Raw genomic sequence first — 15,283 nt, forward strand, 5'->3', positions numbered from 1 at the left:
TTAAGCGGCATTTAAAAAGCGGTACTTAGGCGGTACTAAAGTGGTTCTTCATTTGGACTTGGACGGTATTTGGGCGGCATTCAACCAGGAGCACTTAAGCGGCACTTTGGTGGCACTTTGGTGGCAGTTAGGTACTGTTTATACAGCAACCCTACGGCAGTACTTAAGCAGTACTTTATAGTACTTGGGTGATACTTTGGCAGGATCAAGGCAGCGGTTCTTTAGCAGTATCTGGGTGGTACTCCAGCGGTTTTTTGACAGCATTTATGCGGTAGTTCGTGGTATATAAATAGTGGAACTTGTGCAGTACTTGAGTGGTACTTCGGCAGCACCCAGATAGTATTTGAGCGGTACTCCAACGGCACTTGGGCGGTTCTTAGATGAAATTAAGGCAGCGTCACGTTAGCAGTACTTGAATAGTACTTAAGCAGTACTTTGTAGGCGCTTGGGTAGTATTTGGGTAGCATGCAATCAGGGGCACTTGAGCGATACTTAAGTGGCACTTTGGCGACACTTCAGTACTATTTCAGCAGCGGCATTTTGGCAGTACTTCGGCAGACTTTAGGCAGACATGCTTTAGCAGCACCTGGGCGGTACCTAACCGGTTCTTCGGTGACACTTATGCAGTATTTGATGGCATTTAAGCAGTGACACTTGGGCGGTACTTGAGTGGTACTTCAACGGCACTTTGGCGGTTATTAGGCAGAATTATAAAAGTAGCATTTTAGCAGCGTTCGAGTGGGACTGAAGTGGTTCTTCCGCGGCACTTATCCGGTATTTAGTGGCATTTAAACGTCAACACGTGGGCAGTACTTCATAGGCACATAGGCAGTACTTAAGCGGTACTTCGGCAGCACTTGGGCAGTATTTGGTGCCATTTAAGCAATCACACTTGGGTGGTACTTGAGCGTTACTGCAGCTGCACTTGACTGGTATTTTGGTGGTACTTGAGCAATACTTAGCGGCATCAAAATAGCAGCACTAGTACAGTACTTGAGCAGTACTTTGGGGGTACTTAAGTGGTACTTTGGTGGTACTTGAGCAGTTCTTAGACAGCATTAAAGCAGTGGCACTTGAATGGCAATTCAATGTCACTTCGGTGGCACTTGGTTGGTACTTTAGTCGTACTGTGGGGCCCTTAAGTGACATTTCAGCACTGGTACTGATGTGGTACTTTAGTGGTACTTTAGCATCACTTAGGCAGTACTAAGGTGGTATTTTGGCATCATTTAACCAGTGGCACTAAGGTGGCATTTTGGTGGTACTTCTCTGGCAGTTTTTTTGTACTTGGCAATGTTTAAACAGTGGCACTTAGGTGATACTTAAGTGGTACTTTAGTGGCATCTTCGTGGTTTTAAAGCAGTCGTTCTTGGACGGTACTCAAGCGGTTGTCAGGCGGTATTTAAGCATAATTTAAGCTGCTGCGTTTCTGCGGTACTTTAGCACAGTTGGGCAGTACTCTGTGACATTTTAACAGTCGTACTTGGGCAATACTTGCACTGTACTTTAGCGGCACTTGGGTGTTATTTGGACAGCATTTAAGTAGTTCCACTTGGGTGGCACTTTGGCTGTACTTTGGCAGCTCGTGCGTAGTACTTAGGTGTTACTTATGCGGTATTAAGACACAACTTTGGCAGCACTTTAGTGGTAATACTTTGATGGCACTTGGGTGATCCTCGAGCAGCACTTTAGCAGTGGTACTATAGCGTAATTTATCTGGTACCTTAGCAGTATGTGAGAGGTACTTAGGTAGAATTGGGGCAGTGATTGCACGGTAATTAAGCAGCATTTTATTCACGGCACTTAAACGGTCTGTAAGCAGTTTTTTGGCGATAATTAAGCAGCAGCACTTAGGTGGTACTCGGGTGGTACTTAAGTAGTGGCATTGAATCAGCCCTCTAATTAGACTTGGTTTGTTAATGGGTTGCACTTAACCGACGGTACTGTTCAAGTGCTACTAACAAAATGCTGCCCAAGTACCACCCAAGTAGAATCTAAGAACTGCTTGAGTACTACCCAGGTTCTGCCAAAGTACCACTTAAGAATCACCCGATTGCCACTGTTTAAATGCCACCTAAGTGCTGACATAGTATTACTAAAGAACCAACCAAGTCCCACAGCTTAAATTCTGCCCAAGTCCCGCCCAAGTACCACTGAACTACTTCTTAAGTACCGCTCATGTGTGAAAGTTTAAATGGCACCAAATTCTGCCCAAATTCTGCTGAAGTATCGCTTAAGTACCACCCAGGTGCTGCCCAAAGTACCGAAGCTAAATCTCACCAAAGTAACACATAAATGCCACAGAAATGACACCCAAGAGCTGCTTCTTAAATGCTGCTTAAATACCACCCAAGTGCCATTGAAGTACCACCTACGTGATGCTATTTGAATGCCGCAAAAAACCACATATGTGCCTCCAAAGAACTGCCTCAGTACCGCCCAAGTGCTGCTAAAGGACCGCTACCTTGACTCCACCTAAGTACTGCCCAAGTCCCACTAAAGTATCACAGAAATGCCGCTCAAGTTCCTCTGTTTAAGGGCTGTCCAAGCATCTTCCAAGTGCTGCTAAAGTATCGCTTAAGTACTGCTTAAGTGCCGGTATTTAAATGCTGCTAAGTAATGCTAAAGTGCCACCCAAGTGCTGCTACTTGAATGCCTCGTAAGTACTTTCCAATTGCCTTAAAAGTAACGCTTAAGTTCCGCTGAAGTACTGCTTGACTACTGCTCAAGTGCTGCTGTTTTAATAGTGTCAAGTACTGGCAAAGCGCTGCCCAGGTGTCGCTGCCTTAATGCCCCCCAACCACCTAAGTGCTGATGAAATAACGTGCCGATATTTAAGTGCCACCAAGTGCTACCCAAGTACCGTCAAAGTACCACCAAAATGCTGCCAAAGTGCCACTGCTTGAATGCCATTAAGTACCGCCAAATGAACCGCTATTGCCACTGCTTCAATGCCCAAGTACTGCAAGATTGCCTTTAGTGTACTGCCAATGTACCACTGAAGTGCAACCCAAGCGCCACTGCTTCAATGCCTCTGAAGTACTGCTTCGGTACTGCCCACATGCCAATGTTTAAATACAGCCAAATACCGTATCAGTAACACCAAAGTACCACTTAAGTACCACCCAAGTACTGTTAAAGGAATGTAACCATAATTTTTGTTGAGTACCACTTAAGTAACGGTTCAGTACCGATGTTTCAATGCCACCAAATACCGCAGAAAAGCTGCCAAAGAACTGCTTAAGTACCGCTTAAGTGCCACTGCTTAAATGGCACCTAAGTGCTGCAAAAAAGCTACTGAAGTGCCGTTCAAGTGCCGCTGCTTAAATGCCACCCAAGTATCACCTAAGTACCGCTGCTCAAGTTTAACCTAAGTGACACCATTGTACTACTAATGAACCGATCAAGTGTCGTGGCTTAAATGCAGCTCAAGTACTGCCCAGGGGCATTTAAAGTGCCACTCAATTACCAGCCAAGTGCCACTGCGCAAGTGCCACCCAAGTATCGCCCAAGTGCTGCCATGCAAGTACCACCGTAGTATCGCCAAAGTACTGCTACTTAAGTACTGCTTAAAAACCACCCAAGTGCTGTCAATGTCCTGCCTTCTGAGTAAAGCTACTAACATGCCGCCCAAATGCAGCCGATGTACCGCAGCACAATTGTCACTTAAGTGCGTCACAAGTACAGACTGATAAACACTTAAGTTTATTAATTAATTGTTGTCAATGAAAGTATTTTTTAAATTGTTATTTGTATTATTTTTATTATTGTTTGTAATTGTGCTTTTACTGCTGTGATCCTGTTGATCATCATGTTTGTTATCGTCATCATCATCATTATTATTAATTTTATTTTATGTAGTGATTATAATAAAAATAATTTGACCAAAACATCTTGGCTAAACAAAACAACCTTTTTTGTACAGTTATTTATCTTTTTTACGCCTCTAATACTTAGGCATTCACCTCTTTCTAATAGCTTTATAGCTACTTGTTTCTACTTATGTCATCACATCTGAGCACCATCTTTTGCCCACGAGGTTATCTCTTCAGATTTTGCTTACTGACCTACTGGTTCGTTGCTATGTTGCTGTGATCGATGACAATGCACTTCATAGCAGCCCATGCCATTGAAATTTTGTTTAAAACACGCTGAAATTAAGTACATTTGTAAATCCATTTACTCAACGAATAATTGTCAAAAAATTGTTCTGTACACGGATTTTAACTCAGAAAAAGCTGCTCTACACGCCGGTTTCTGCTCCTCAAGTTCTTTTAAATATTCTGTGTTCATATCTATGTACGGTTATTTCTGCTATAACTTACTCAGATCGTGTCCAGTACTCATATTTGCATGCCATAATAAAATCGAAAACTTTGAAAACGGTACTGGATAAATTATTGTGGACTTTACTTGACATATTATCCAACACTGATATTATAACCCTTTCGTTGGAAAAATCAATCATTTAGAGTTGTATTTTCTATTGCTCCCCATGTCCAAAACTCAATTTAACTCATGAAAGCATTTAGCGGTAAAAAAATTAGGCTTATCTATCAAGTGTATGTGCGAACAGTATAAATATACTATAGCTATTAAAGATACAATTTGTTTTTTAGTCAAACTAAAAATCGACAAAGACGAGTGAGTTTTCACTGCATTTATTTTGTCTATGTATTTCTACCAGAATCGTGGTTTTAATAAAAAACAGTTAGAAAAAATTTTTTTTTGGTTGAAAATGCTCATTAAGAGTGATTTCTTTAAGTACATAATTCAAATACACATATCCTTACGACAGTAGTGTTAAAAGTTGTTACCTCTTAAATAGTCAAGCTCTTTTTTGCGTGTTTTGCGCATACAAATATTTTCTTTTCTTTCACCTTTTATAAAGCAACCACTTAGTGTGCTTGTGCATATACGAAAACTGCAGTTTTTTATTTTATTTAAGGCTTGTAAATAAAGTTTGGGTAGACAAGTTGTTATAGTACGTCGATAAGGCGTGTAAGCACTACAAACCTTAAAAATTCCATTCTGAATTTATCCAATCTGATCCCACCCCACTTCAAAGTGCCATTTTTGTTGTTTTAGAGCAATTGATTCCAGCCAAACGTTTTTTTCATTACTGCTGGGCTAAAAAAAGAGACATGTGTCTCGAGGTTTCGTCAAATTGGCCTCTTTTCGCTACATAAATGCAAAAATGGTGGTGCTACTTCCAACGTTGGTAGCCGAGTGTTGCACTTTCTTAGGTGGCTTTAACTGGGCTTACATGAAAACAAAAATATAGTTGTAATGATTAAAACACAAATCTTTGAATTTTATGCCCCGAATAAAAAGTTATAGTGCTTTCATAAAAAATACTGAATTTTAGCCAAAATCACATTATTAGTGATTTTTACGCTCTTATTTTAGCTGTCACTTTTGAATGGAGGCACAAAATCGAATAAAAGTTTTCTTCAATCGATAGGTCTTGACCCAAGCTTTTATTTAAGCCCAGCAAGAACAATCAAACTGTTGAAGAAGCTTAGCTACACGTGTTAGAAAGAGATACAGTTATTCAAAAATCGATGAAAACTAACTTTTTAAAATTTCGTATAACTTTTGACTAGTTAATATTGTAGTTGCATCCGTTTAGATATTTGTTACTAATGTTGTGTACAGTAAAAATACTATAAAAGAATTTTTTTTAAGCAACTTCTTTTTGAACAATTTTTTAAGTTGATCTGAGCGAGTGACGAAAGAATTACCCAAATACGTGTAGGAGTATGTAGGTGGGTTAGTGTGTGGGCGATCGCGTACGCTTTGGCATGTATATGTGTGTGTGTATCTACAAACATTATTGGTACAATTGATGTCAGATAATGTTTTGCTGCCACTTATATAGGGCAGCTTCGTTTCTGTCAGAGGTTTCGAGACCCATTACGCTTTGTTTTATCATTGTTTTGTTAAAAGACGAGTGACATGTTTTGGGAGCTAAATGGCCTATTTTCGCTACATGAATGAAGAAACCATGGTGCTGCTTCCAGCATTGGTAGCCAAGTCGTGTTCTCTATTAGATGGCTTTATCTTTGCCTTAATAAAAGCAAAAATATAGTTTAAATAATTAAAACAAAAATCATTCAATTTTATACCCCAGTGACAAGTTATAACGATTGTATAAAAAATAGTAAACTTTGAGCCAAAATGACATAATAAGCGATGCTTACTCTCTCAATAAAATTGCTGTAACATTAAAGTGGAGGCACTCAATCGAACAAAGCTTTTTTCAGTTGATAAAGCTTAATCCCAGCTTCTGTTTGAGCTCAGTGAGAACACTTGAACTTTTGTAGAAGTTTAGCTACACGAGTTGTAAAGAGATAACATTTTCCCAAAGTCGATGGAAACATACTTTTATAAAATTTCGTATAACTTTTGACCAGCAAACTTTGTAGTTGCATCGCTTAAGATAACTGTTACTAATGTTACGTACACTATTAACACCATGAAAAAATTTTGAAACCAACTTGTTTTTAAAGAGTGTTTTAAATGGATCTGAGCTAAATACGGCATAACTACCTAAATATCTTTTTTTTTTTTATTAAAAATAAAGTGATTTGTAATATTAATGTTTGTAATAACAGTATGTTAACAGTACGTTAGACATTGTTTGACAAAAATATAAAGCTTTGTTATTTTAACTATAAATTCTTGTTATAGTGAGGTACAGAGAAAACTAAGCATTGAGTAATACTTAAATCAAACTTTTGTAAGGCATCCTGAACAAAGTATGTATAATTTTTAAAGAAATCTAACGACACAAATACTTCTATACCATGTAATTTATTTTTTTTTGTATTCAAAAAATTTTTTTGCGATAACGCTGCAATTTTCAAAACAGTAATCTTTTTTTTAGTTCTTCTTACAATTTCTTCGTTGGTGAAACTCTTGTGAGCAATGTCAAACAACGTGTTTTTATTAAGCTACTGAATCTTATGTCAGGCATAGTTTAAGGATAGTCATCAGCTTCAAGCAGTTTTTGTAGTAATAAACTTTAGTGTTGGAATTATCTGTTAATTCTGAAGTAACTATTATATTCAAAAGATGTTTACAATTTAGATAGATATTAAAAATGAACACAGTATAGCATGTGTGTTACTTGAGCCTACTGAAACACCATATTAAGGCCAATGTTGAGCAAAATAACTGAAACTGATTGAATACTAACGAGAACTTTTTTTATACGGACTACTTAATCGTTATCCTCCTAAACCTTTACATCAAAGTCTTTTTCAAAGTAACTCATGACTCCAATTACTTTTTTTCTGATATTACAACTTGCCTGAAAGACATTATCTTACTATTTTTATCATTGTCGTAAAAATTTGTAACTTAAATGATTGTTTTTTCGAAAGTTCTGGTTTCTGCTAAGCGATTACATTTACGCAATACACCCTTATATTTTCTAAGGCCTTTAGACTATAATGTTAGGGCCTTGCTACAACTAAAATCTGTTTTAATTTTTTTCGCTAACCGTGATTAAGAATCTATTGTAACAATACTGATTTTTTACAGATCTCTTATCAGTAAGCTTTAAATTTTCTCTTTTATGTAAAAAATCGTTGCTTTCAATTTAATTTCTGTATCAGGTCGTGGAATAGTTGAGTCTAAGATAATAACATTATTATTAAAATTTTGTGTTAGATTAAAGACGTCAGCATTGCATTGATCCTCATCATCAATGGCTTCACAAAAAAATTATGCTTAGATCATTGGTACGAGTATATTTACAACAATCATTGTGAATCTTTGCTGCTGGTAAAAGAAAATAAAATCTTGGCTTCAAATTTCTAGATAAAGATCTTAACTTTTACCCCGTATGAACATCTCACCGAATATTGTAAAAATACCATTCAGCGTATATCATTGTCATCTCAGATATTTTCAAAAGTGACACATGAAATCATTTATGTAACAATGAAGGAATATGCATATTTATTTCGTTCTAACAACGCAATACTCCTTTAAACATCGTCATTTATTACAATATATTTTTATCACTAACTTTGTTATGCACTTATATTGTCAGTGCTACGGATATTATGAAAAAAATTATGTGTCACATAAACTTATTTGATCAGGTTGACTAAATATTCCCTTATTAAAAAGTAAACGTATAAACTGAGCAAGTTATCCTATGTAACTATTATCCTAAGCTCAAACAATACATTACTTTTATATTTTGAATCATATTTTTATTGTATAGCAATAAATACGAACTGTTAATCTAAAAAAAAAGATTGCTGACATCTTAAGTCACATACGTATACTAATTCTTAAACGTAGCATAATATTAAATTACTGCTACAACGCTAACAGCATAAAATATTATTGTAGTGCAGTGTCAGTTTCAACACATGTTCATTGGTGATTGAAGATCTTTCAATTCTTATAAGAAAAACTATTCATTTCATGAATCAAACCTTTATTAAAAAAAGTTTGCAAATAAAAAAAAAATGTACAGGGTATGATGTTTTAATAAACAAGTGTTAACATTTTTTCAGGAGAGCCTCTTACTAAAAATGTCTCTAAAAAAAGTCGTTGGGCTTGAAAGGGACGATATGACTGTATGATCAAGTCTTTGGTCTAATCCCAGGGTTTGGTCTTATAGTTTACACGTTTATTTCATAGAGAAACTCAATTTTTATTAAAAAATTGAATGCAACATCGAATTTTGATAAAAATATTTTCTCTTATTTCTTATGCAATGCGTAGTTGTAAGATACAAAATCAACTAATTTTTATAAACAGTGCAAAAAAACAAACTTTATTTATTTTTATTTTAAAAAACAGACATTTCATATGAAAATCATCGATCAAATTTTTTTGTTAAAGTTTTAAGTAAAATCAGGTACTTTAATAAATATCAATTGCTCCAATGTAGAGATGATTAATAACAACAGGAGCCAGACTAAAGCTCAAGCCAAGTATCATACTACAGTCAGGTGACCCTTTTTAAGCCTAGTTACTTTTTTTAAGGTCAGCTTCAGATTCAAAGCTTTTGTGATAAAATATTAACGGTGATACATCTAAATAAAATACCCCGTATCATACGTTTGCACATAGTTAGGGCTAAAAATTAATATGCTCAGCATTATATTTACTTTTTTTTCTTCCAAGCTGATCGAAAGTATCTAAGAATCTTATTAATTTTTTCTACAACATTAATGTATCCAATATTCAGCTAACTATAAGAAACTAAAAAATTACTTTCTAAAACTTGGAAATATTTTACTTACATTTTTTAGATTATTAAATCAAAGCATACTTGAAAAAATTGTTGAAAACTATTTTAATTTTTTATACAAAATCTTAAATGTTAAAAATTTATTACAGTATTAACGTAGTGCATGAAAGTGAACGACAAATTAATGTATTAAAATAAACCATGATGGTGCAGTCCCCGTGGACTCAGAGCAACAAACAGCAGATTTATTAGCCATACTTTAAAGGTTAGTGATTGTCAATTATATGTAAATTCAAATATTTGACTATCGTTACGTGAAGTAACAATAACAGTTTAACTTTAATCTGTTTCCTGGTTTCCCGGAACACTCGGTGAACTTATAATAGCGTGATATCACTCAATTAACCTTAATTTCAGGTTGGGTTTGGTCGATTTTATTAGAAGTGAAATCTTTGACTATTTTTACGTTAAGTTATAACAATAGTTTTCTGTAATTTTTTTAGAATTCTAGGATCACCTAGTGAACTCTTAACCACATAAAAATGTTTTATTTGCCATATTTTATAGCTGAGAATTACTTGATCTTACGTTTAACAAAACTTTGATTATTGTAATCTTAAGTTTTAATAAGAGTTCAATAATAATCTATGACCTAGCTTTCAGGAATATCTGAATTGCTATTTTTGATACTTTTTGAGGTAACAGCTCATAAATCACCTTATGGTGATATATTGGTAGTGGTCTTGTTTCATGATGAGTACCATAGCTAAATAAATTTTATTCTAGCGTAAAGAAGGGTTTTGAGGTATTATTAAGGAGCAATGTCTTTAATAGTGGGTTCGTTAATTTTTCCACTCGACATTCAAAACCAGAGGTCTTATTCTCAGCTTTAAATATATATTCATGTGAATTAAGTTTTCTTCTTTTTGAGCAGCATAAGATCTTACGTTGAACAAGAGCATCTCATAACTTTTACGTTTACATATCTTTACGAAAGGTTAATTTTGCTGAAAGTTAGATGTACAGGAGAAGGGTAATTATGGGAACAAATGAGTAGTTATGCATATGTCCACATGATCATACTATAGTATAAGCGTATATCTTATGTAAGAACTACATAAGTCACTTACCCTGAGCATACATGAACGTATACTTGTAAATAAGTAGGTTTTTGAAGAAAATTTTATTAATCATCTAAAGGAACATGATTCAGAAGAAGTAATTGACGAAATAATTGACAATTTATAAGTTTACAATGGACAACTTCGTCAAAATAAATTATTATTTTGTTACATGAATTTTTTTTTTTTAGTTCTTTTTATATCATGACACATTTCTAAGAAATTTGAAAAGAAGGCTTGTCAAAACAAACTAGACCCATGATATAAACTTAACATAAAATTTAATCTTAAACAATTTAAAGAACGCCAAGATAATCAAATTAACTTCGCAAAAAAATCTTGACCAGTAAACAAAACCCTTTGTTAAGTGTACAAGTAAAAATAAGGGGCGATAAGTGTGAGTCAGGGGAGGGAGATTAAAGTTGTAATGGTAGCCATGTAGCCAGACCCTTCTATGTTAATACAGACCAACTGGTCAGAGAATATGTTGGCTCTGGCAAGATGCGTATCTCAGCATGAACAAATTTGAAGTTTAAATATGCAAACAAATCTATATTTTTAAGATCTTCAAAATCCTTTGTTGTAACAGTCTGTCCTTTTTGTGTTTCAAATAAAAGGATTTCAGAGTTCTCGATCTAAGCTACGCTGTAGCCGCATATTCAGTCTGTCTTCTTCTTAGCAAAAGCGAATGTCAAGTCTTCTAATTCAAAAGAGTAGTTGGCTTCTCCTTGTAAGTTTGCAGTCTTTTGTACGATTATTAGTTAGTCTTTCAAAAAAAATATCGTACATCGTAAAATTGCAATTAGTTTTGAGAAAAACGTTCCAGTACGTAATGCTTTTGTCTTGGTCGATGCATTGACCAGTGCTTAATAAACAAAAAATTTTAAATTTAAGTATTATTTTGTCTCAGAGTAGATGAGCTTTAGAGCCCTTAGAAAGCATGTTACTTTTTGTTTTTCCAATGGAAGCTCTCATTATCTTGGAGGAGCTTGCCTAGAAGCTTAGTTATTTTTATAAAATGTTGAATAAAACCTGAAAGATATTTTGTGAATCCCAAAAATTGTCTAACTTTCTTGAGATTTTTCAGGGAAGGGCATATTTGGTAGCTTCCATTCTCTTGGAGTCATCTTTTATCACTAAATATGTAGCCACAATATACAACTACTTTTGCATAAACTTACATTTACTGGGTTCCAGTTCTCAATTAGTTTTTCTTAGTCTTTCCATTACTAGGTCGAAGAGATTGTTACCATCTGGGGTATTATTTAAATAATTATTATATATTAAAATAATCATTTTTCTTTAAATTCGATCGTTTTACATAAATTTTAATTTTGAAATAGGTGGCTCGCTAGCTGGCAACTACTAGTCTTTAGTTAACATCGCAAGTAAAAAGGCAATGTAAAGTATATAAGAAGGACTGTGTGACGACCATCGATCATCGCCTCAGATCATGCATATACGTGCAATGCATGAATCACTCACTTTTTATAATTAAAATATATGAAGCAGTGGTAGTAGAAAAAGTACATGTTCAATAAAAATCACTGTACACTAAACCACTCTATTACTTTCTTTAAACCTCGCCATACGCTCCTCCTCTCTCTCTCACGCCTCATAAGTATATATATATATATATATATATATATATATATATATATATATATATACATGAGCCACTCTGACGACGAAAACATACTCGGACTGAGAGGACCTCTGCTCGACCATCGACGACTCTCCATAAGTCTACTCGGGGCACCCTCAATACAAGTGCCTCCTCTCTCCGAAGGTTGCAACGTCCACTACCTTGTCGACGGCTGCTAGCCCATAAACGGTGAGGAAGGTTCAAGACCTAGAAATCTCTTAACATCGGGACGATCTTCAAGGTGACATCGAAAACCCCAGTAAGGTCAACTAGGTCGTTAAGGATTACTGCTCTGACATTACCCTCCTTCAACGCTCTAAAATTTGACGAAGCCAGCGTACCCACTGCACCTACGACGTCAGGGCGATACCACCCTCATTGTTTATCCACGAAGGGACGACTTGGCTCTCCCAAAGTGACAGCAGTTGCGTTTAACTACACCCTCCTTGTTCAAAGTTGCCCACCCCTAAAGGCCACTTTTAACAAGATGCTCATAGTCTTGAAAAGTTTTCAAGCATATAACTGTATCATTCATGTATGCAAATACACCCTTACTATTTAATCTAAAAAGCGCTTACGTCATACTGGTTTGATACTCTACTGATGCTTTATGTTAGTCAAAAAGCATTCTAATAAGCTTATAATGTTCATTGAGTATTAAAAGTGCAGTTTTGTGAGCGTCGTCAGGATGCATTATAACTTGATGAAAGTTTGGCGGACAATCTATCACTGTACAGTGCTTAGATTTCTGGACTTGATCAAAGATAAATGTTATGTTGGGGAAAGGAAAGTTTTTTAGACAAAATTTTTTGTACAGTGGCCTAATTTTACTTAAACTTCTTGATAAAGTTTGTTATCAAAGAATTTTTTTATTTCCTAGCTGTAAGAAGGTGATATATGTGGACAGAACTACTTCATTGTCCTTCTGCCTTCTAATTTCAAGTATTTGCTTTTGAAAATTACATATTTTGTAAGCATAACTAAGCACTTTTTTCTCTAATTTTTTGAATTTGTTACCCTCCGAGGAGTTATTGAATCGTTTCCGTGATAGCGTTAATATCTACATTGTTATGTTTTAGTTCCTTTATATTTTTGAAGGTTATACTTCGTATAGTAGGTCATACTTCTTTAAGTAACTTAAACCTAATCAGTTTTGTAAAATTAACTTTGTCTGCTGCGTTCATCATGCTTTTTTCTTAATTGCAGCTCTCCAAAAACATGCCTAATAGTTTATTATTACTACCTAATTCTGGAATCAACTTTAAATAGTCATGTAAAGTAATTTTTCACGCCATACTTACTGTTTTACTTACTACTGTGTCAAGCGGCTATAAATTTTCTGTATGGACTTGAGTTGGGTTGCCCTTCTTAGGCGTAGAAGTCTTGGGATGGGATAGCTTAATTAAGGCTCTCTGCTGACTTATACCTTTTTGAACGATGTTTATTGCGACCTGAGTACCAGCTTCCATGGTACCATTGTCTGGATTGATAAGGTTATTCAAGGGTGCCTTGTTATCAGAATGGTGGTCCGATTAATTTTCTGCTGTAGTCACACCACTAGCTCTTCGGTTTTCCTGCATTTTTATTGATTTTATTGCAAGATAACGTTATGATAAAAATAGTTTAAGTTACCTTAAATGTGCGTGGGTTGCGCTAGGGCTTTGTAAGACTCTATGCCTGTCAATTTTTTTTCTTAACGGCTTCGAGACTAAACCTGTTGGCAAGTCATGCTCATATCGTTTATGACATTAATAAGGAGTACTACTTAATGGCGTAAGCTGAAGGTTGCAAGCTGTGAAGTTAATTCCTCTAGGCTCATGTCGTTTTAAACGCTAAGGTTATCAATAACCATGTACAAAAATGCAACATAATTTCAAAGGCTATGGAGTTAATCATACAGTGATATGACAATTGCTTAGCAGTTCTTGTTAAACAGTACTAAATGTTTCTGAATTTCTAGTTGCTTAATTGAGAAATGCAATTTCAGGACTTCTACAGGTTCTCTGACGACTTTGAAAAAAATGTATCTATCAATACCAAAAACATCAAAAATATCCTTTCTCAGAGGTACTGCTACTGGGTCTCAAAACTTTGAGTGGTTACCCCTAAAAATTTTGCAATGGTCTGGGCTATGGCTATTAATGTAATTGGTACTTCACAAGCTTCTTCCTAATTTCTCACTTGTCTTCAATATGATCTTGTTTTTTTAGAGTTTTTGAGGTCTTGAAATTACCCCTGAAATTTTCGGCAATTTCTCAGCTTTGCGTTTTCACTTCTCCAGAACTACACACACATACTCACTCACTCACTCACTCACTCACTCACTCACACACACACACACACACACATTCGTACATTATATAGTGAACTCTGTGGGGCATTCCACACGACCCCCCACAGCTCCCCTACAGACCCCTACAGATCCCTACAGACCTCCATTTACCACTTACTTCCGCACAAAATAAGGTAAAAACCCACCATTTTTTCCCTTAGTTTGACACATCGCAGTTTTTTCTGAAGCCCCCTACAGCCTACGCTGTCTACAGCTCCTCCACGCATTTTTTCGTAACCCCCAACAGCCTCCTCCTCCAACCCCCACACTACTTTTGGAGAACTTGGATCATACCCTATTTCTTGGACCTTGATGTGTATAAAGACGTCCACGAGTTGTACATGGAATAATCACTTATTTTTAATATGCTTCGTTATTGAATTACTTTAGAAAAAACTACCTTATTGCCATTATTTATGTTGTCGCCAAGAAGAGATTTAAAAACATAATTTATTTAGAGGGGGTTGTTGTGCAAAGCATCATTATTATTCTGCATTAAATGATAAGGTTAACTGTTATACTCTACATTATCCGTGTAGGCCATGCTAAGCAACGTTCTACGATATAATACTATTTATATTAGTGGTTAAATAATTATTTATTTATTTATACGCTACTCTATAATTTCTTTTAATAAAAAAGTAATTCAATGAATCATAAAAATAATACGTTCTGGATATTTTTGTACTGTAAAAATGCTTATTTGTGAAGAATGTTAACTAATAAGAACATGTTTTGTTTCTTACTTTTTTTTTTTTCATCTATTTCTCCACACTGCCTAGGAGGCAAATAGATGGACGTTGTACGTACAAATAATTATTGACCATTTCATATATACAAGTAAGAGTACGGCCACTGAACAGCTTTTATGTATTTTAATTTATTTGTATGTATGAAGTTTTTGGTACGCTAAGCTTTTTTTTGTCAGCATTTCTGATAAGCTATGTGTGAAATATTTATTTTTT

At 35.3% G+C, this 15,283-nt stretch overlaps 1 protein-coding gene across 1 annotated transcript in view; it reads left to right on the top strand.

Annotated features, from left to right (window-relative positions):
• The window catches only part of mmd (disintegrin and metalloproteinase domain-containing protein mind-meld), a 2,100,572-nt gene that overhangs the window by 968,066 nt on the left and 1,117,223 nt on the right, over positions 1-15,283 (top strand). The gene's annotated exons all lie outside the window — the stretch shown is intronic.

The sequence above is a fragment of the Copidosoma floridanum genome, unplaced genomic scaffold (assembly GCF_036245765.1).
Source record: "Copidosoma floridanum isolate Cflo_tuat_1 unplaced genomic scaffold, Cflo_Japanese_pri ptg000027l, whole genome shotgun sequence".
NCBI classification, from domain to species: Eukaryota; Metazoa; Arthropoda; class Insecta; order Hymenoptera; family Encyrtidae; genus Copidosoma; species Copidosoma floridanum.